Below are 24,368 nucleotides of genomic sequence, written 5' to 3'. Positions count from 1 at the left end.
GCGCGCAGCCGAAAGTGCGGTGCAATTTTAATTATGACATTTTATTGATATTGAACAATTTCCACTGCTGTGATTTCGATGACGGGGGGCCTTTAATTGGCACCTGGAAAGGAGAGCACGTCACCGGGACGGATATTACGGAGGCTAACGTGCATATTCCCGCCAGGAGAGAGAGAGATGTGCTCACTTACTCCTGATGGCTGGCTGATGTTGATCGATCATGGCGTCACATAAATCAGTCAGAATCCATTGTATGTTTGGTTTGGTTTCGCGTTGTTGCTCCTTTACTGCTGGCGGACGTGAAATGAGGACTACGAAATTACCGCCAGGCGCAATCTTCCGCCCCCGGAAAGCTTTTGCGGCGATGGATGGCGGGAGCGGAGAATGCACGAAGAATTAAGCTTCGGCTTTGTTTTGGTAGAGAAAATTAAAATAAAATATTATTTTTGATTTTATTTTTGTTCGATTATGGTGGCATCTGCTACTTTGGGGATGGATTGATGAATGTGTGTGTTTGTGAAAATCGTGGGAAGGAAGGTTCGCTCGGTATTATTATTCATCAGCGGCGACTGCAGAATATAAATGACAACAGATCAATCATATGATAATGAATAAATTTTGAGTGTTCTGAGTGTTCTGGAGGGGTGGTTGTTTTTTCATTCTGCCCTGAACGCAAGATAATTTCAGTACTGAATGAATTGACAACACTTTTCCGAGAGAGGTTGAACTTACTTTGATCTAAATTTGCGGTGTTGTGGTACGAACGATCATTATTGTCTTGATACAGCTACGCGGGAGTCAAACCCATTGTCACATAATGAGACATGTTTTATGATCGTCTCTTCCCACGCCATCTTATCCGAACAAACCAAATAGACATATAGATAAGATGAGAAGTTAGAATGAGTGAGACAATAGAACGAAAGAAAAGATGTGTAAACATACTATATAGACGATAAGGATATACGAGGAAAGAAGGAATGAGATAATAAAATTATTCAATAGGAAAAGAAGTAAAAAAAATAGTGAGCAATTTTAATTACGGTTCGGTATTTATTTTGAGTTTAAGAGATTTGACGACAATAAATAACAGGCAATAGAGTTCAGAACAATTAGTCAACGGTCAATTAGCAACTACAGGATGAGCATAAACAAACAGCATCGACGAACTCATCAGGCAAATTATCATCGCGCGCAAAAAGGTTGTGAGCAAAACCTTTTTTTTAAATGTAGTAATAAATAAAGATTAACTTCATAATATAATGTTTTAAATCTTGAACGAAATAGTGCCTGGAAAAGTTTCGATAGAAATATTTGGATCATATTCAATTATATTCAAAGAAAAGACATAATTATGAAGGATTCTTCTTCTTCTTCTTCAATGGCACTAACGTTCCTAGAGGAACTTCGCCGTCTCAACGTAGTATTACTTGCGTCATTTTTATTAGTACTTAGTTGAGATTTCCTATGCCAAATAACACGCCTTGAATGCATTCTGAGTGGCAAGCTCTAGAATACGCGTGATCACAGTGCAAGTCGGAGGAAATTTCTTTGACGAAAAATTCCCCCGACCAGAACGGGAATCGAACCCGAACACTCGGCATGTTAGTTATGACGCTAACCACTCGGCCACGGGAGCACAATTACGCATACGATTTAGCTTGATCAACAATTCATTGAACATTTGAAAATTTACTATTACCTGATTAATGGTCTGATCTGATTAATTTGAATTTATTTTGAAATTTATCAATTTTTATTTGGATTAATTTGAATTAAACTCCAATCATAAAATTGAAAAAAGATAGTTTTTCAAAGAAAAAAATACTTTGAACAGTAATAACTGTTGAAAAAAAACAGTGGTAAAAATGAGTATAAATAATAGAAAATGGAAGGCATTCTGAAGCTGAAGCTTCAAATGAAACAGTTGCGTCACTTAATTCATTCACATGCATTTAGGCGCATTGCATCATAGTGAAGAGATCGCGACTCTTGCTGACGAAAACTGATTTTTGTTGCGACAATTATTCATTGTAAATTATCCGACTCAGATCGAGAAAAATTACGTTGAAACTTATTTTACTAGAAAAAATTTGAACCGGATCCAACGCGCATTCATATCATGTTGACAGAATTATCGAGTTTTGCGACTAATCAAGGCGAATGCTAATCATTCTCTATTAAGGGATAATTATTAAAATGGTAATAATTTTCAGAGACAAAATTCACAGAATTTCAATGGAAGACAGAATTATAATCAGCACCAATTTTGGAATAACAAATATCGAAACAACAATTATTTTACGAATAAAACTTCAAATAATCAAAGATATGATGGAATTCAAATACGGCATATACATGGCACTACACCCAAAATTGATTTTTAGCTCATGTTTTGTCATCCCGATTTATGACATGAAATGACATGACAGAAAATGTCATGACTCACAAATACTGGTAAGCATTTGTATAATATACATGGTACAGCAATATAAGATTAATACGAGCGAATGAAACAAAAGACAAAAAAGCTTTCCGCATAATTTGCCACATACACGGCCCAGACCGAGATATATATTGTTCTCCTTCATGCGCTCCTGTTTTACTCTTAGAAAACACTTCCCAACTTCATTTTATAATCAGGTGCAATATTATCACGTATTTGCTGAACAACTGCTGAAGCATCTTTAGCCATGTGGATAGCGTGTTCGTGTAAAATAGCTTTGTATTTCATCCGGCCTTGGTTCGATCCCCGTCGCATGGTCTTTTTTTTGGCACAATCCCAAATGAAATGAGGAAAGAAAACAGAAAGATCTGTCTGCACGCATACATACAAACCCCTTTTTAAGCTTTTAAAACAGCTCATTATTTGCGCATTTGGCTCTCCAGCACACTAAATGGCATCTTTTCTGCCAAAGATGAAATGTTTTCTGCCAACGCTAGTTTGGGTGTAGCATTGAATCATCAAATCGCAATGATGCTACATTCTCAAGCAGACAAGAACCGAATATCATACCTTCAAACTCAACTAATAGAGAAGAGTATAACGAGTTTTTGCTATTTAGATAGCAACGAAACAATCAAACTTGTTCGGAAGAAAGCATCCATTTTACCTGACCGCGTTCATCGCCATTGTTCGTCAGAAGAAAACGAATCATTAGATTTTTCAGAGGGAACAACACAACGACTTTCTTATATTGAAGTAAATACGCTTTTTCCGAAATCTGATATTCCTTGTGAACACAGGCACTAATAAAAATTATATTTCGCCAGAACACATACACTCTGAAATGCAGAAAAATGAAAAACCTCATCATATTACAAACATTTCCGGTTCGCATTGCATTGATAAATTTAGTGAGATTAATGTATTTTTCAATTTCGATTCATTCCCAAACAAAAATTCCTTCTCTACCGTTTTCACGATTTTTTCTTTGGTCTTAAGGATACGAGTCCTTGAGGTCATTAGGTGTTATAATAGATACAGCATCCAGTGAGCTTCGAATAGGAAATTTGAGAATTCATATGAAGAGAAAAACTTATAGCCAAACTGAAATAAATGCTCATGCTAATAATATTCATATCGGAAAACTAGCAGTTTTAAATAAAAGTGAGACTTCATCTATTGATCATGTTGCTTATGTCGATTCAAGTATCTTAATTGAATCTGGGAACAGTATTGCTACTGATTGCAAAACACTGGGATCATTACCCACTAACTTGAATAGTAAGTCAGTTATTCCAAAAAACAGACCTGAATAAAAAAGCATCTGAGGAAACAAATTACAGTTAACAGCTGAAGATAATTTGATATTATAATGATAAGTTTAGTGGGAAACTAATCTCGTATCGAGATGTCGAAACCGTACCGTTGTCATCGCGGATACGTTTCATTCCGTTTCCACCGTGAAGTGTATTCGAAGTGTATTCGAGAATCAGGCCCGAAATGTAGGAAATTGTTTAAATTTTCACAAAAAATAGCAAACATATTTTGGAAAAAAATTTCGCTGACAAAAAAGTCATTATATTTTTTAGTCATTATATATATATCAACTTGATAAGAACCTGTGAGGAGTGTTCGTACGAATAGTAGAAGCATCTTACAAGCAGTATGAGTGATTTGAAGAGCTTAAAAGAGCAGTATCCTCTGCCGAGAACGAGATACACACTATAACATGGCGATAAACCATCCTGAATCGGTTATTTGAACTGATTGAGAACTAAAGTAGACCTACGAAAAAGGAACTTATTGTAATCCATGTGAAATTGACGTTAATTTTGTAAAGGAGTGATAGTTTTTCCATCTGGTTATGAAAATAGTTATGAATTATAGTTTTTTGAATATTTCACGCCTGAACACAACAATAATGTTCAAATGGCCAGTCTTTTAAATGAAGATAGTTATTATATCCTACACTTTATACTTCAATTCGACCGACTTCTTAGCTATCTCTGGAAACTCAGGAAAAATTAGTGGTTCTATAGTTGTGAAACGCAGTGTATAACCAGGTCTAACTGAATGAAACCATACAAAAAAGTAATTGTTTAATTGGGGACTAAGGTCATCTTGGATTTGCAATTTTCATGACCTACTGTGATCTACCGGTCGAGCACTTTCATTTGATACCTATATTGATGAGTTTTTGAAAAAAAGGCTCCAGCTTGAGATGACGGCCATTTTGGATTTGCATTTTTCATAAATAACTGTGTTCTACTAGCCAAGCCCTTTCATTTAATACCCATATTGATAGGATATTGAAGAAAAATATATATGGCGCCATCTTGTAGTGGCCATCTTGTGAAAATACAATAAATAACTTAATTAATAAAAAACTTTTGTACCAAACGGGTTTCTATTTAGTCCCGCTACCTATGACGCATTAGTATGTTTTACAATAATCAATAAATAATTTCTCTCAAAGAAATGTTGTTGACAAAATGTGTCGAAATTTGAAGCAAATGTGTCCGGAATTCAAATCATGATTAAAAAAGTGTCCGGATTTAAAATCACGACAAAATGAAAAACAAAAATCAAATTTTGAACAAATATAACATTACTAGCTGACCCGGCAAACTTCGTCCCGCCCAAAGTTTGTTTTTTGTTATCAATACCTTCAAACATTCACGTTTTCCTACTATGAGCAAGTTTATGGGTCCAATCGCAGAACTGTTCCCTGATTGATCTTCTATTCGATCCTGTTGAATTAATCTTTTACTATAAAATCCTAGTATTTCTAACAAAACTCAACATTATGATATCAGATTATTTTCAGACACAATTCTCGTTCAAGATTTTTCAACCACTTGCAAATAACATGTTTCTCCGTTACATGGAATAAATGTTTTACAAAGAAAATACGATAGATTAAAAACAGCCCTAAATCGGACAATTCTTTCCTCGAGTTCTGCTCTTATCAACACATCCGGCGATCCTTTTTTTGTATAGATAGAAGAAGATATAGGAGTGCGTTTCATCACATTAAAATCTATTTCCAGTTTCGAACAAAGATCAATTTTGCTAGCGCAAACATCAAATGGACTAACAGCACTTGTCACTATGTAATTGCAGAACATATGTGAAATTAATTTTCCGAATTTTCTCTTTTTCCTTCAGAGTTTTCCGAAAATTTTCAATTGTCATGTTTGGCTCGAATATTTTTGGTTGAAATATGTGTAATATTTTTATGGTACCCCTTCTCCATTCCAGAGGAGGGAGGGGTGTCATACCATTATAGGAACATTTCTTATACCCAAAAACCCTCACATCCCAAATTGTGCTTGATTAATTCTCGAGTTATGCAAAAGTTTGTGTTTCATTTCTATGGCAGTCCCCCCCTCTGAAAGGTGGGGTGAGTGTTGAACCATCTTAGAAATGTTTCTGGCCCCCTTGAACCTCCACATGCCAAATTTGGTTCAGTTTGCTTGATTAGTTCTTGATTTATGCAAAAATTTATGCTTCATTTGTATGGCAGGAGAAGTGTTTATTCACCATGGAAACGTTTCGTGTCTCCTAAAATATTCGCATGGCAAATTTGGCTCCATTTGCTTGATCAGTTTTCGAATTATGCTGAAATTTGTCTTTCATTTGTATGGCAGCTCCCCCTTAGAGAGGGGGGGTGGAGTGTCTTACCACAGTAAAAACATTTATTGCACCCTAAAACTTCCACATGCCGAATTTGGTTTCATTTGCTTGATTAATTCTCGAGTTATGTAGAAATTTGTGTTTCATTTTTATGGCAGCCCCACCTAAGAGAGGGGGATGAGTATCTAACCACCGTAGAATCATTTATTGCACCCTAAAACCTCCACATGCACAATTTGGTACTGTTTGCTTGATTAACTCTCGAGTAATGCAGATATTTGTGTTTCATTTGTATGGCAGCTCCCCCTTGAAAATGAGGGGGAGAGTCTAACCACCATAGAAACATTTATTGCACCCTAAAACCTCCATATGCCTAATTTGATTTCATTTGCTAGATTAATTTTCTAGTAATGCAGAAATGCAGAAATTTGTGTTTTTTTTTGTATGGCAGCCCTCCTCTTAGAGAGGAAGGAGGGACCTCAAACTTTCACGAAAACCTTCCCCGGCCCAAAAAACCCCAACATACCAGTTTTCGTATTGATCGTTTCAGTAGTCCATAAGAATCAGACAGACAGACAGACAGAAAGAAATCCATTTATATATATATATATATATATATATATATATATATATATATATATATATATATATATATATATCTTCCATTGAAATTCTGTGAATTTTGTCTCTGAAAATTATTACCATTTTAATAATTATCCCTTAAAAGAGAATGATTAGCATTCGCCTTGATTAGTCGCAAAACTCGATAATTCTGTCAACATGATGTGAATGCGCGTTGGATCCGGTTAAAAATTTTTCTAGTAAAATAAGTTTCAACGTAATTTTTCTCGATCTGAGTCGGATAATTTACAATGAATAATTGTCGCAACAAAAATCAGTTTTCGTCAGCAAGAGTCGCGATCTCTTCACTATGATGCAATGCGCCTAAATGCATGTGAATGAATTAAGTGACGCAACTGTTTCATTTGAAGCTTCAGCTTCAGAATGCCTCCCATTTCCTATTATTTAGACTCATTTTTACCACTGATTTTTTTTAACAGTTTAAAACTGTTCAAAGTATTTTTTTCTTTGAAAAACTATCTTTTTTCAATTTTATGATTGGAGTTGAATTCAAATTAATCCAAATAAAAATTGATAAATTTCAAAATAAATTCAAATTAATCAGATCAGACCATTAATCAGGTAATAGTAAATTTTCAAATGTTCAATGAATTGTTGATCAAGCTAAATCGTATGCGTAATCCTGCATAATTCTGTCTTTTCTTTGAATATATTTGAATATGATCCAAATATTTCTATCGAAACTTTTCCAGGCACTATTTCGTTCAAGATTTAAAACATTATATTATGAAGTTAATCTTTATTTATTACTACATTTAAAAAAAAGGTGTTGCTCACGACCTTTTTGCGCGCGATGATATATATATATATATATATATATATATATATATATAAATGGATTTCTTTCTGTCTGTCTGTCTGTCTGATTCTTATGGACTACTGAAACGATCAACACGAAAACTGGTATGTTGGGGTTTTTTTGGGCCGGGGAAGGTTTTCGTGAAAGTTTGAGGTCCCTCCTTCCTCTCTAAGGGGAGGGCTGCCATACAAATGAAACACAAATTTCTGCATTTATGCATTACTCGAAAATTAATCTAGCAAATGAAATCAAATTAGGCATATGGAGGTTTTAGGGTGCAATAAATGTTTCTATGGTGGTTAGACTCTCCCCCTCATTTTCAAGGGGGAGCTGCCATACAAATGAAACACAAATATCTGCATTACTCGAGAGTTAATCAAGCAAACAGTACCAAATTGTGCATGTGGAGGTTTTAGGGTGCAATAAATGATTCTACGGTGGTTAGATACTCATCCCCCTCTCTTAGGTGGGGCTGCCATAAAAATGAAACACAAATTTCTACATAACTCGAGAATTAATCAAGCAAATGAAACCAAATTCGGCATGTGGAAGTTTTATATATATATATATATATATATATATATATATATATATATATATATATATATATATATATATATATATATATATATATATATATATATATATATATATATATATATATATATATATATATATATATATATATATATATATATATATATATATATATATATATATATATATATAGAGAGAGAGAGAGAGAGAGAGAGAGAGAGAGAGAGATTCATAAATTACATGGATATCTTCTAGTTCTACAGGAACGGTTATGTTAACATTTTTTATAGTTGAAGTTATTATCGTAAGTGCTCAAGTGTCCGGATTTCGATGCATTACAATACGCCTCGTCATTTAATAAGAAAAGAAAATAACCTTACAGTGGCTCACCGACACCGAATTCTCCGACTGGCCGCAGTTTGCCACAGACTCTAATTCATTCTATCCTTTCCGGTCCGAACGAATGGGCCCAATTTTTCAGCTTCATTTGGTTCCAGAATCATCCACTCAGACAAAAGCGAACTGCATTTGATTTTCCCGTCGTCGTCTTCCCTGTTTTTTTTCCAGACGATACGAATATTCCCAGCATTCATTTCCATTTTGTGCCTCACAGGGAAAAAGCAAACCTCCCACGATCCGTCAGCTTTTGGGACCAGCAATGATTCTCAATCGGCATAGGATGGACTACCGGGGATAATAATCATCATTTTTTTTCGGTGCTCCTCCATCTTCTGGAAAATGGCGCCGAGCGTTGGAGCGTCTCATGGCTGCCCACCCCCTAGTTTCGGATTTCACGGGCGTGTGGTGAGGTATTGCGTATTGGTGGTTTATACGCGTACCGGAATCAGTGGCCACCACGACGAAGATCAAAATCGGAATACGGATTGTCTTTTTACCATTTTTTTACTATTCCACTCACGTTCTATATTGACCAGGAATTTATTTCGGCTGTTGTTTTATTAAAGTGATCATCATTATATCGGATTATTAGGATTATATATATTTCGGCCGGCGATTGCCGTTCCGAAGGGATAAAGCAAATAAAGAACTGAAGACATATAGAAAGAAAAAAAACTATCCCAATATACGAGCAACGGCCGAATCGGTCGCTTTGGTCATTTTGAATTGATTTATTTTAAAGCAAACGAGGTTTATTGAGCAGAAAGAGCGATCCCCTGGCGAATCTGCTGTGCCGAGCGGCGAGATTTATTGTCCCGAGAATGTGGACCGGAGTGGAAGATATCTACGTTAAGAGAAGAATGATGCCGAGAATGCTGACTTTCCGGTAACCTTCGTCGTCGTTTGGATGTTGTGTTCTGTACGGGGGGAAAGCAGGAGAAGAAGGGGATGCTTTTGGGCGGGAGGCCAAACTCGGATTGAGTAATCGCACCCAATTGCTCTTGATGTCTCGTGACCGAAATTGGTTAAGATGTTCGGATCGATTACATAATATCAACTTCAAAGCCATTTCGCTAATGCGAACGGACGCATTTTATGCCGCTCTGGAATTGGTGTTGAATTTGATTTCGGTTGCTTGCTCGTATACATTAACATTAACAGCATGGGATGCTTCGGGTGCTTTTTCTGAAAGGGTGAAATTCAGGGTAGCGTTATTTGGAAAATAACTCAATGGGTTGTCGATTCACGTTAGGCGCTTAAGTCTTTGATGGATTTCAGTTTGTCAGATATCGATTTTTCAGAGCTCTAGTGATTTTGCTCTCGAATTCATATGACACTTTCTATCAGCTCAAGAGAGTCTCGCTGTCAAATCTCCCCTACATGAGAACCAAACTCCACAAGAGAACAGTCGTTGATTTTTTTTAGCTGATCGTAAGATTGCGTTACATTTATTTCATGATTCTCTATTCAAATGTTTTGTTATTCTTCTTCTTGATAGTAATCCATATTGACTAAAGGCTCCGAATAAAGTACTTTTGGCTAATGTGTAAACAATAGTACGAGTATCTGTAGTATATTTTCCCATTGAAAATATTAGACTTCATTGTTTTCCAATACATCGTTTGTTATGATTTATATGATCCTTGATTCCTCTATTTTACCATAGACTTTTGACAAACAAGAGGTTGTATGCCTTCCTGAGCTGACTTTAAATTTCCGGATTTTCGGGTTTTTGGATTTTCGAATGTTTGGATCTTCGGATTTTCCTATTTTTAGAATTTTCGGGTTTTTAACTTCCAATTGTTCGATTGTACGATTTTCAATTTTAAATAACAGATTTCCATTTTTTGAAGCTTTAATTAATTTTTTTATTTTATAGATTTTAAAAATTTTCATCTCCTATTCGATTTCCCTTTTGTCGATTTTTTTCCGACTTATTAATTTTTGATTTTTCATTTTTTCGACTTCTGTTCTTTTTTTATGATTTTCCTGGAAGGAAACAATACCTTTTTTTCAATTTTCCTTATTTTCAATTTTGTGAATTTGATTTGTCGATTTATCTGCTTCAATTTTTTTTTAGATTTCCCTTTTCTAGATTTTTCTTTATTCAATTTCTCGTTTCTCGTTTTTCCTTTTTTAGAATATTTTTTATCGTTTTTTTAGAAAAAATCCTATCTATTTTTTTAAATTTATTTTTCCAGATGAACTTCTCTTCGATTTTTCTTCTTGTGATTTTCTTATTTCCCGAATAACGTTTCTCTATTTCCCTTTTATCTTTTTCCGATTTACTTTTTTTCGATTACGAGAGGCTTTTTTTAGATTTTCCTCAATTCCCTTTTTTCTGTTTTCCTTTTTTCTTTTTTTATTTAGTATTTTTCTATTTTCCTTTTATAGATTTCCTCAGTATTTTCTTCTTTTGATTTCACTTTTTTTTTATTTTTCTGTGTTCGATTTCTCTTTTCCGATTTTCTTTCTTTAGATTTCCCTTTTATTCGATGTTCGTTCAATTTCTTTTCTTTTCGATTTACCTTTTTTCTGTGTTTCGATTCTTCCTGCAATTTTCCTTTTTTTATTTGCATTTTAAAGGTTTCCCGCTTTTTAATTTTTCTCAATTCTCAACTTCTCAATTTGCTTTTTCGATTTTCCTTCTTTTGATTTTTTCTTCCGATTCAAAATTTTTGGATTTTAGATTTCCGCAGTTTTCGATTCTCGTAGTCTTTTTTCACGTTTTTAATTTTCTCGAATCTGCGATTTCAGATTTTCGCAAAATATTTGCAATGTTTGATTTTCGCAATTTTTTTCTTTTTTTAAATTTTTTTTTGAGTTTTCGATTTTTGGCAGACTTATCTCACTTCTTAACTAGGCGAACCTAGCCATAATTTTCATCTGCCCCCGGGCTTCTGAATGCCAAAGGGGGACTAGGCTCTGCGGAATGCACGTATCTGCATGCTCGTGCTGTTTCAGTCCTGGCCGAGAAATTGTCGGACAATCGCGCAGGTGCTAAGGATGACCGTCTTTTGGATGCCGGCCAATTCCTTCTCCATATTCAACACCTTTAGCGCTTCCAGAAGTGTCTTCGGGACAATTCCAGTTCCAGAGAGAACGACTGGAACAATTCTTGGGACCTCCCTTAGCCCCCACAGTTCCTTGAGCTCCACGGCCAATGGTCGGTACTTGCAGATTTTGCGACCGTGGGTCTCCTCCAGATTCTGGTTCAGTGGAATAGCGACATCGATGATGGTGACATTGCGGTCGCTCTTGTCGTAAACCATTATATCTGGGCGGTTGTGGTGGATCGAGAGGTTGTATTTTTTTAATTTAATTTTATTTTTGTTTTTATTTTAATATTTTAGTTTCACAATTTTTAGACTCTAAAATGTCTAGTTTTTGCGATGTTTTTTTAAAATTTCTAATCGGTTTTGTATTTTTAGAGTTTTAGAATTTTACATTTTCGGAATTTTCAATTTTCGGATTTTCTTTCGACTTTCTCTTCAATTTTCTGCATTTAAAGTTTTTTAAATTTCTGATTTTACAATTTGGAGATTTTTCCTTTTTTTATTTGCTATTTACAGTTGGATCGTTTTTCAATTTTCCTGTTTCTTGATTCACCTTTCCTTTGATTTTCCTTTTTTCGATTTTTTGTACCAATTTTTTTGACTTTTTTTCGATATTTTGAATTTCTATTTTTGATTTCGGAATTTTGGAACTTTGATTTCCGCAATTTTAAATTCTTGTAATTTTTTTTGATGTTTCGATTTTTCAATTTTTAGGACTTTAAAGTTTGTGGGTTTTGTGATTTAAGGATGTTTTTTTTTTGGTCGACATCCTTGAGTTTGTCGTTTTTTTAGATTTTCGATTTTCAGGATTTAGATTTTTTTGTGAGTTTTCAATTTTAATTTTCGGAGTTTTGGAATTTTCCGGTTTCAAAATTTGTAATTTTTGGAACTTCCAATTTTGGAATTTTAAATTTTCGAAAATTTCAACTTTTGAAATTTTCGATTTGCAGAATTTTTAATTTTCGGAATTTTCAACTATTTGATATTCCAATTTTCGGAATTTTCTTTATCGGATCTTTTTGACTTTCTTGAATTTCACGATTTGATTTTTTTTTTCCATTTTTGATTTTCGGGATTTTTAATTTTCCTATACTCGCGCACTGGTCTGACAGACCGAGAATAAATGAGGTGGCTGAATTAAATGATTATTGAAACTGAATGAAGTTAAAGAAAAAAATATTTTCTGGAGTTTTTTCTTCTTTTTCTTTGGATAAATACCAATAACGCCTAAAAATACACAATAGCAATATAATAGAGACGTGTACAGTCCGTGAGTACACGAGTTACGATTTTTCGCGAGCGTATAGGAGTGTTAGTTGAGGCAAACTTGAACTTTCGAAACGTTTGAATTTTAGGATTTTTTTTAATTTTGTGAGTTTTGGAATTGAACATTTTCGGTGTTTTCAATTTCGAAATTTGCAATTTTCAGAGTTTTTTTCAATTTTCGAAATTTTCAATTTTGGGATTTTTTTATTTTAGAATTTTCAATCTTCGGATTTTTCCAATTTCGAAATTTTATTTTATTTTCCTTTTCTTCGATTTTAATTTTTTTAATTTGCATCTTACAGGTTGAGTGTTTTTAAATTTTCCTGTTTCTCGATTTATTTTTTGACTTACTTTTTTTTCGATTTTCATTTTCTCTTCTTTTTCAAATTTCGATTTTCGTAATTTTTGATTTTTGCATTATTTGCAATGTTTGATTTTAGCAATTTTCGGGTTTTCGACTAATCGGTCTATCGACTATTTTATTTATATTTTTTTACTTAATTTTATTTTTTTTTAATACAAATATTCCAAAAATTCCAAAAGTTAAAGATTCCGAAAATTGAAAATTCCAAAAATTAAAAATTCCGATATCACAAAAAAAAAATATAAATCCTGAAAATCGTAAATCCAAAATCCATGAAAAATCAATTCGAGAAATTAAAAAAAATCGACAAAATCAAAGATATCGATTAAAACAAATTGATCCAAAATTGATCCAAAAATCGCAAGAACCAGAAATTTCAAAGTCTAAAATATTGAAAATCCTAAAAATTAAAAAATTGGAAAATCGAAATATCGAAAAATTGAACCGAATAACCAAAAAACCGAAAAATCCGAAAACAGGAATATCAAAAATCGAAAAAAAGAAGAGAAAATGAAAATCGAAAAACAAATCGAGGATGTCGATGAAAAATTTTAAAAAAAACCTTCAGAAAACGCAAACACTAGAAAATTTTAAGTGCAAAAATTAAAAAAAACTTAAACTTTAAATTGAAAAAACGAAAAAGGAAAAACTAAAAAATCAGAAAAATAAAAAAAACGAAAAATTGGAAAATCGATAAACCGTATACAGGGAAACTTTGATATAACGTACATTTCACTTTCAAAATTGTACGTTGTATCGAATTGTACGTTATATCGAAGCACAACAAAGAACTCAGAAACATAGCTCATATTACTCTTATTGTGATGCTGTTTTGGGTAGAATTAGTAGATAATGATGACGAAATCCAACTAGAATTTGAAGCCAACCTTTCTTATGATGTTTCCCTTCATACTGTTGATTGAATACAAAAAATTACCGCTTATTTGATAAAAAAACTTTTGCCTTGTAACAGTACCCTTTTTCCGATGTCTTGTCGGTAGTTGTTTTGACTATTTATATAATTTTCGTTCATAATTTAAAAACAGATATATTTTTAAAGAAATGAATTTAATTTTTTTAAATAATTTTTCTCCAGCGCAATTTTTATAATCTTTTTCTGTATTCTTCATGAAAGATTAGATTACTTTCTATATTTCATTCTACAACTAAAATTTTGTAGGTCTTAAAAAATAAAAAAATAACTTGAAATTTCAAAATAATTTCAATTCAAAAACTATAAGAACTACATAGTTTTGGTCAGACAATAAAATATAGAAAATGTTCAAGCGAAAAATAGCTCATTTTTAAAAAATCATTCTACAAAAACATTTTGAAAATTTAAAATTTGTTTTTCTCAAGAACATTATATTACATTATATATGAATATTCCATACAACTACCAACAAGTCTCCCATTCTTTGGAAGAAGTACACTGTTACTTTAGGTAATTTTTATGAGAATTAAAAAAAACATTTTTGAGAAAAATTAATTTCAATCTCCAAAATATTTTTTTTTAAATAAAATTACAATTTATGTATTTTTTACATGAAAATTTGAACAATTTCCTACATTTCATTCTTTGACCAAAATTTTGTAGGTTTGGAATTATAAATTTTTGTTGAAAATTAAGAAAAAAAACTTTGGCTCTTTCCAAAAATCTAATTCTTTTTTGGAGATTTCAAGTATGCCAAGTTGCTCAAATGACCCATGTCTTTACACACTCAACGTTACATTGCAATCTAAGATGGTCCGGATTCGTCTATGAAAATGTGAAATGTGTACGTTATATCGAATGACGTTATATCGAGGGTGCGTTATAACGAGGGTGCGTTATATCGAAGTTCCCCTGTAATCCAAAAATTAAAAACTCGCAAAATAAAAATAAATCCAAAATTTGAAGTTTTTTAAATTTTTTGAATTTTCGAAATTTTTGATTCGCGGAGTTCTCAATTTTCAACTTTAGAAATTTTCAATTTTCGGAAAATTTATTTTCAGAATTTTCGGAATTTAGGATATTTCAATTTCCAGAATTTTTAATTGCGAAAGGAAAAGCTGTTCAATTGAGAGTTTCATCCGTTTCACTTTACAACGTCTCTAGGGGCCGACGTTGAGCTTTTTTGTAGAAAGAATACAGAAAAAGATTATAAAAAATGCGCTGGAGAAAAATTATTTAAAAAAAATAAATTAGTAGAAAAGCGCTGACTGACTGGGACTGACAGTTACAAAATAAGAAAATAAAAATATATATATGGTTTATTTTCGGATGCATAAAAAAATTTAACTACTTTCTAGTCAAATTTCTGACTATTTTCTATTTATGCAATAAGTATCTTTGGGAGCTGGGACCGACACTGATGTTGTGAAAATGCTCATGATGCGAGCTGAATGGATATCGCAGCAAGATAAAATTGGGGCTGAACGTGTTAGGATATTTTTCGACTTACTTTGAGCTGAAATTTTGCATAGGATTTTTTTTTTTCGTGGGAATCAACATTTTGCAGGAAGTCTCTTTCGAAAATCCGAAAGTCACTTTTTCCCAAACATTTGCTGGCACTCTAATTTGCATAGTATGCAACAAAGCAGAAATTAAAAGCTAATACTTTGTGAAATCATGTTTTTCTCTAAAACATTTCTACGTTATTCTCACAGCAGAAATTTTCTTTCCAATGGCAATTCGGTTTCCTCAACCCAAGTAATAACTTTATCGATTCCACATAAGGAAGTTTCATTTGAAACACAATTTTCGGACTCTTCATCTCCATCAACCTGATGGGGTTCCAAAACTGATGAATCATTCGCTCCCTCGGCAGTCGAAATCGAATTTTCATCATCGTAGAAAGATGTGTTTGGATGCAAAACAATATTGACTATGTCGTCGTTCAGAACCTCAAACTACACTCCAAACTCGATGAATATTTTTTTTTCGATTTTCAAAACACTACTCCTCCCCCCAGGGGGCGCCAGACGATTTCTGGCTAATGTTGTGGTACAGACGATCATTATCGTCCGCTTTGTGTATTTAGGATTTAGCTTCGTGGGAGGCAAATCCATAAACATGGTGAGCTCGGTTTTATGACGTCCTGAGACGTCCTGAGAGATATGAAGTAGGAGATAAGAATAGGAACAAAATAGAATAAGCAGATGGTAAGAATGTGTATGAGCAAAGGAAGAAGGAAAATAAATTATATGAGTTAGTTGGTAACGAGAAACCAAACCGTGAACAAGTCTATCCGAAAGGGCCCTGACAATTTTGGTGTCAGAAGTGGGGTGCCGAAAATATTGGAGTGCCGAAAATAGTGAAATACCGAAAATATTAGTGTTTAAAAATAGTGAGATATAAATTATGAAACATAGAGGATTGCGGAAAGTACTGAAGAATGTGAACATAAAATCCGTTGTCGCCAATAATACGATCCCGTATAGCATGAGTATAACGTTAATTTTTACATCATAACGGTTAGATCAAAGTATCAAATAGACATTGGGTAGTGCACCAACAACATTAGTGTGTTTTGCAAAAATAAAAAGAAAAAGTCGAGTCGTCTGCAATCAATACAACAGCAACAGCCGCAGCAGCAACCGGAACAGCAAATTCCAGCTAACAATCGAAGGTTCCACAGAAACAGAAGGAAGTAATACAAGGGACAACGTGAAAAACGGATGCTACAGGTGAAAAAAAAAACAAACCTAGGACTCATCACGCAAATTGTTATCGCACTCAAAAAGGTCGTGAGTAATTATAATTTCATTTTCTATCATATATATTATCATTATAATTTTATATTTCAAAAATAACAAAACATTTCACTCAAAACTGTCGTAATTGATTCATCATTTCAATATTGCAAAATTAATATACAAAAATCTTGATTAGTAACTAAAGTGGTATTTAAAGTAAAATAGCGACAAAATTAAAGAAATAGTAACTTGTGTAACTGAATTTATATAAAACAAAATCAAATTTTACTCGATATCCATCTAGTAACTATAAAAAATCAGATAACTGTCAGTAGTAGAGGCATATTTTAAATAAATCAAAATGCCAGACTTTCTTAAAATGGATTTCGTACAAATTTTCAACGGCACAGCTGCATCTCTCAATTCATTCATAGTAATTTTGGATGCATTGCATATGAGTGAACAAATCGCAACTCCTGCTAAAGAACTAATTTTTGCTGCGACAATTATTCATTGCAAATTGTCTGAATCAGTTCGAGAAAAATTAATTGGCATTGAAATTACATCTTGGTCCCAGCTAAAACCTATTTTACTGGAAAAATTCAAACCGGATCCAACGCGCATCCATATCATGTTGACAGAATTATCAAGTTTTGCCATAAATCAAGGCGAATGTCTATCGGATTTTGCGGACCGATTATTATCAAAAATTAAAGACATTAAATTAGTGTGTGGCGCTGAGTCAGCAGTGCTTTTAAAATTCGCCGAATCTAATGCGATAGAAAAAATCATAAATTATTGCTCGCCTCATGGACAATTAGCTTTGGGATCACCACAGACGCTCAAAGAAGCCAAAAATATTTTAATTTATAAAGGTTTAGGATCTTTCAAACCAGCTGATCAGTTTGAAACAGTTGATTCGATAGCTCGAAGAGAAATGAGCGATAACATAATGTCTGATTTTCAACAACAAGATTACCGTTATCGGAATCAATTCCAAAATTTCAACTCCCAATTTGGACGACATAGAAATGTACAAAATTTTTCAAATAACCGCCATAATTTTCAATCTACAGATTATCAAAATGGTAATAATTTTTATACCCCTAGAAATGAAAATTTTACTGGAAGACAAGATTGCAATCAAAATCAGTTTTATAATAACAGGTATTCAAATAACAGAGCCAGTAACAATAATTTTATGAATCAACCCCGAAGTAATCATATATATGATGGTATTCCAATAAGGCATATACATGGCTCTAATATTGAATCATCAAACTACAATGATACTACATTTTTGAATAAACATGAACCGAATATAAATTCAATTGATAGAGAAGAGTACAAAGAGTTTTTGTTATTTAAACAGCAACAAAACAATCAAATTCGTTCTGAAGGTGCAGCCCGTGAATTAAACAGCCACGAAGATATTTTACCTGACCGCGAGCATAGCTATTGTCCGTCAAAAGAAAACGATGATTTAAATTTTTCGGAAGGATTCAAACCTCAATCACAAAACATTGAAAATAATTTTATTCCTTACATCGAAATTAAAACGCTATTCGGAAATTTGAAATTTCTTGTGGACACAGGTGCCAATAAAAACTATATTTCACCAAAACATGTGCACCCTGAAAAGCAGAAGACCGAGAAACTACATCATATTACAAACGTTTCCGGCTTACATCGTATTGATAAATTTACTGAGATGAACATATTCTTCAACTTTGAATCACTTCCCAATCAAAAATTCCTTTTATTCCAATTCTATGAATTTTTCGATGGTCTAATAGGATACGAGTCCTTGAGAGCATTAGGTGCGATAATCGATACCGCATCAAATGAGCTTCGAATAGGAAATTTGACAATTCCTATGAAGAGAAAAACTTGCAGCCAAACTGAAATAAACTTTCATACAATATTCAATAAAAGTGAAACTTCTTCTATTGACGATGTTGCTTATGTCGATTCAAACATATTAATTGAATCAGAAAAATGTATTGCTACTGACTGCAAAACTCTAGGTTCATTATCTAACTTGAATAGTAATTCAGTTATTACAAAAACAGACTTACAAAAGAAGCACCATTTGAGGAAGCAAATTGCAACAGTCAACGAATTATTGAGAATTCAAAAAGACATTCGAAATAAACAAAAGATCATGGCACAACAAATTAATGAAACATTTTATAAGGGATCCTATGCAAATCATGCAAAATCTCGGAGACACTTGAATCTTTGTAAATTTGACAGAAATAAAAACATAATTAATAAAAGTTCTGAAATGTATCGCACAACGAGCAACAAATTATTTCGTTGGAAAAGACAAAACTTCGAAAATTTGAAAACGGAGGAAATGTTTTTAATAGCACCTACATCATTTAATAATGCAATATTATCTTCCACAGATTACAAGCATGTGGTCTATGGCATCAAGGACAACGAAGAAAATTCATTCAACCCAAATTTTCTAGGATGCAAAAACGATTATGATACAAAGTTATGATGAGAAGGCTGTTGAGTCTCTAGGAAAACAACATGATAACCATCATAACTCATTGGACACGAATAAAACACATCTGGAATACCAAATACGTAATACATGAATTTTGCAAAAAAAAAAATATCATATTTTCTCCTTTTCAGGAATTCCTTTAATCCTTTCTTTCCAATCTCCCAGGTCAAACCCTCACTACCCTCACTAATAAACAACAAACTACTAACATTAGAAAAGAAAATCCATTGAAATCAGCAAAAGCATGAGCCGATTATGTCTCAAAATCTACGCACTAATTTACCACAGAACCAAAAAACTGTGGATTCGATCATTTTTACAAAATATAGAGCAATTAGTCAAATATCAAAAATATAAAACACCTTCTAGTTTATGCATAAGAGAAACTTTCAATTTACTGAAGAAAAAGCAAAAATCAATTACACAGGACTCTGATTACACTTCACAAAGAGATTTTAATGAACATTATTGAAGAATATTACAATGAGGAAGAAAACAAAGTAAAAAGTTATATATATATATATATATATATATATATATATATATATATATATATATATATATATATATATATATATATATATATATATATATATATATATATATATATATATATATATATATGAGATGAAATGGTATATTCCAATAAAATGAATTATAACTATATTAACTGATGTATTATCTTGAAAGAGAGAAAAAAAAATTAAGCACACTTATATTACATTATTGCTAACCGATATCATTAGCGAGATTCTTATGTGATAAACAACGAACAAAGATATATGCTGAATCTGCAATATAAAACATAAAAATATTCTTTAAAACATATGTATAAAAAACCCTTTTTTATTTGAAAACATAAGTTATATGAGATATGAGATTTCAATTGTTTTAATGTAAGTAAGTCATTTGTTTACTCAAAGAGGTCATCTACCAAGGACATCTACAAAGCGCTGAGGATACGAAGACCACGGACCAACGGGGGTGGAAAGGTGACGAAGTCTGTTATGAATTGGCTATTCATTTTCATCACCAACAATTAATTCGGGAATAGCTGAAATATCCTGACGACAATTTCGCAGTTTATGTTATTGCTCTTGTTTCCATACCGATTTCAATATGACGATAATCTATGGAATGTGATTCGCATAAGTATTGTTGACGCAAGTTTCAAAGCGATTTCAACCGTTTGAATACGACGAGAAAACACGAGATCAGTAATATCATCATTAACTGATTCTGGATTGAATAAAAAGCTGAAATTGAATTCCAGCCATCAAAGTATGCAAACTCATTATTTATGGCTTCCTTATCATCGAAAACAGACAATTATGGTCAACACGTTCATCAAGAACAACGGAAAGCCGCGATATCAAAGATGTTAATTTTCTAAAGTCGCGAAATATCTGATTCAAAGTATTAAAACGAATGGCCTTAAATTTGCCAAAGAGCTCGAACAAGTTTCGTTTGAACTACTGAAGAATCGAACTACTGAAGAATAATGATCAGAAATAATGCAATTCCCACTTTGTACTGAGCAATGTGTGTATGGAAGACCAGGAACAAAGTTTTATCAGTAAACGACTTCTTCGCACCATAAAATAATCAACGGTGTTAGATTTAACAATGATTAGGCACTTCAGACATACAGCGCCAAAATGAATCATTGGAACAAATTAGTCATCAATGATAAGCAACAAACAAAACAGTCACTACAACAACAACAACAATTGCCAATAAGAGTTATCAGAAGTACATAACACAGACGATAAAATCCGAGATGCTGCGCCTATATTCGACAGAATGAAAAAGTTCCAGGAGTAAACAAATGAGAAGATTTATTAGTCTAATCGATAACAACAGCAAGAGCTGAATTTTTAATTTCATTCAAGCATACACTCTCTTTTCCGTAGGGGATAGTGGGGATGTTGTGGTACAGACGATCATTATCGTCCGCTTTGTGTATTTAGGATTTAGCTTCGTGGGAGGCAAATCCATAAACATGGTGAGCTCGGTTTTATGACGTCCTGAGACGTCCTGAGAGATATGAAGTAGGAGATAAGAATAGGAACAAAATAGAATAAGCAGATGGTAAGAATGTGTATGAGCAAAGGAAGAAGGAAAATAAATTATATGAGTTAGTTGGTAACGAGAAACCAAACCGTGAACAAGTCTATCCGAAAGGCCCCTGGCACTAAGACACTGCAATATACAAATAAGTCAGTGCAAATCATCGTTGTTTTACTTTTATCGGGAAGATTTTTTATTCGATTCGACTATCCAGAAAATTATCCGAATAGAAAAAAAAAATCAATATTCCCGATAATCGAGTCCGACCGAGGAAAAGTTTCATCCCAATCTAAAATGGTCAGGTAAGTTTTCGTATTCTTTTAGCTCGCTCTGGATGGAATTACTGCCTTCCAGTCAGATTCATCCGTGCTAAGTGCTCCCGTGGCCGAGTGGTTAGCGTCCCACATTATAATGCCGGAAGTTTGGGTTCAATTCCCGTTCTGGTCGGGGAATTTTTCATCAAAGAAATTTCTTCAGACGTGCACAGTGCCCACGCGTATTCTAGAGCTTGCCACTCCAGAATACATTCAAGGCGTGTTATTCGGCATTGAAATCTCAACTAAATACTACTAATAAAATTGACGCAAGTAATACCTACTTTGAGACGGCAAAAATTCCATTGGGAACATTAGTGCCATCCAAGAGTCAGATTTACCCGTAAATAAGCAAAATTAGATAACCTATCACCAATTAGCCACTCATTATTCCATTAACAATTACCATAAATTTAGTTGCAGCATTAGTTTTTTAATATGTCAACGTATTTCCTCCCTCTTGTTTTATTAATATACCACGTTGTAACCATTATTGTTATGTTTCACCTCCATCGCGCCGCATGGAGCAACAAAAAAAAATCAGCGCACAAAAATTTATGGTAGTATTATTTAATTCCGAACTTTGGCTTTCAGTTTCAATTTCTGGTTGCATAATTAATTAGTAATGAGTGCACATACGAATACATAATTAATTTGTTGTGAGCGGGTCTGTTATTTATGCCAATTTTGGTTTGGATTAATTTGTGAAGGGCGGCACATTTTGGTGCACCGCGAAAAACAACGGGGTGCGGGCAGGTGGTGCCAATAAATTCCGTTCAATCTGGAAAATTGTTTTACAGCTAGAATCAAATTGTTGGAATTCCTATTCTTTATGAGCTTGAATGAAATGTTGCATCTCAATCCGAATTGAAATCATCGGTTACACACTACCATGTTCTTCCATTCTTCGTTATCTTAATCACTCGCTCGAAAAAAAACCTGCCTTTCCCCGACAGCATCTACATCTACCAACTCTCTCTCTTTTGTTTCACGTGGAAGCTCTCTTTTTTCCCAGTTATCAGATGCGGATCGAGCAACGAAAGACACATAAACTTTTAACACTCTTTCCAACCCACTCGGGTCCAGGGTCCGGAGTCTGCTGATAAGTGGAAAACAACAGAAAGAAATCCACTGTGGTACTCTCGAAGTGTGTCCAAACTCGGCGAATCTCTTTCTACTTTTGAAGTGTGCAAGACGGATCGCTCTGCCCGACCCACCTTCTTTCACGCGCGGCTTTCGGAAGGAGTTAGCAGGGAAAAAGTTTTCCCCAGTTTTCTTCCCAAACTGATCACTGTCACTGGAGGTCGGAGTCTATGTGTGCTTGTGTATGTGTTTATGGTGTTTGGTGAGGCGTTTACGATTTTTGTCTTCCCTTCAGCTTCCCTTCATTACACTTCGGTTGTTTTCCCCGTGTGCGAGATGCTCCAGGGTGGAAGAGGGAAGTGCTGAAACTGAAATTGTAGAACAAATAGGAAAAGTGGCTGCACTTATTTGCTCTGACACACGGAAACAAGAATTTATCTTGTCTTGGGTTTGTTATTTTGTTTGGGACGGGGGCATTCGGTGGGATGGGGGCGGAAGGTCGGAATGCAAGACATAAAACGAGGGCAAGCAGGTTTCGGAACTAATCGGAACGGTAGTTTATCTTGCGTACCGTTTTTACCGCTTGCCACTGATTGCAATGGATGTACTTCGTTTGTGTTTTTTACTTTTGCCAGCGTTAGAAAGTTTTGCTGCTCACAATCTTTGGCAGATCGAAAGAATTTGTGGACAGGTTTATAAATTTGGCAATGACCGAAAAGTCTTATTGATATTTTTTTTGGTTCACAATGGATGTTGGATTAATAATATTCAAAATAACACATTGTTTATGTACAAAAACACAAGTTTATGATATGAAAATCACTAGCTATACATATAGCAATGTGTATAGCTTTGACAAGTAACAAAACAATTATTGAGTCGTATAAATTGGCATTTTTTCCACCATTCCAACGAATGTATTCGACTTGTAATTGCACATTCCGAGTACCCTAAACACACGATAAAATCCCCCAAAAAAAAAAACAGTAGATTAGACGTGAAACACCTGCCAATAGTCATGTAAATATCTCATTGATGTCAACCACCCACCCAACCACACACGCATTCTGAAACTGTCGAAGATGAGAAGAACATTTTCGCAATGATTTTTCCCGTTCTCCTCAATTGCTTTCCCTTCCTCCGGTTCGAAAGAAATCCAATTGGAAGAGTGATTCTCCTGTTCTCTGGTTTCCTTTGCGTACCTTGTAACACATGCCACTTGACCACCCCTTCTCGGAATGGGCTGCGGAGTGTGGAGTGGATTACCGAAGCGTTTCAATTTCGATTTCCACCAATGAATTAAATGAAAGTATTGAAGCACACCGTTCCGTCTGTGTATAGCACCACATATCGATAGGATGTGGACAGCAGTTTGATCTGGCTCTGGATTCAGGAGGGGATCCGAAGGAGGTATTGGATGGTCGGTGCGTACGTTCGCAGCACACTTATCCGGTTGAGCAAGCAGAGTCTGGATGAAATCCTTTACTCAATTCTTGGAATAAACTGTCGATTGAATTTTGTGCTAAACTTAGAATGTTGGGAAGCGAATAAGCTGTGGTG

At 33.9% G+C, this 24,368-nt stretch overlaps 1 protein-coding gene across 1 annotated transcript in view; it reads right to left on the bottom strand.

Annotated features, from left to right (window-relative positions):
• Positions 1-24,368, bottom strand: part of LOC129763235 (tyrosine-protein phosphatase 99A) — a 279,440-nt gene that overhangs the window by 160,382 nt on the left and 94,690 nt on the right. The window lies entirely within an intron of this gene.

The sequence above is a fragment of the Toxorhynchites rutilus genome, chromosome 1 (genome assembly GCF_029784135.1).
Source record: "Toxorhynchites rutilus septentrionalis strain SRP chromosome 1, ASM2978413v1, whole genome shotgun sequence".
NCBI lineage: Eukaryota > Metazoa > Arthropoda > Insecta > Diptera > Culicidae > Toxorhynchites > Toxorhynchites rutilus.
This window is presented reverse-complemented; position numbering and strand designations above follow the sequence as displayed.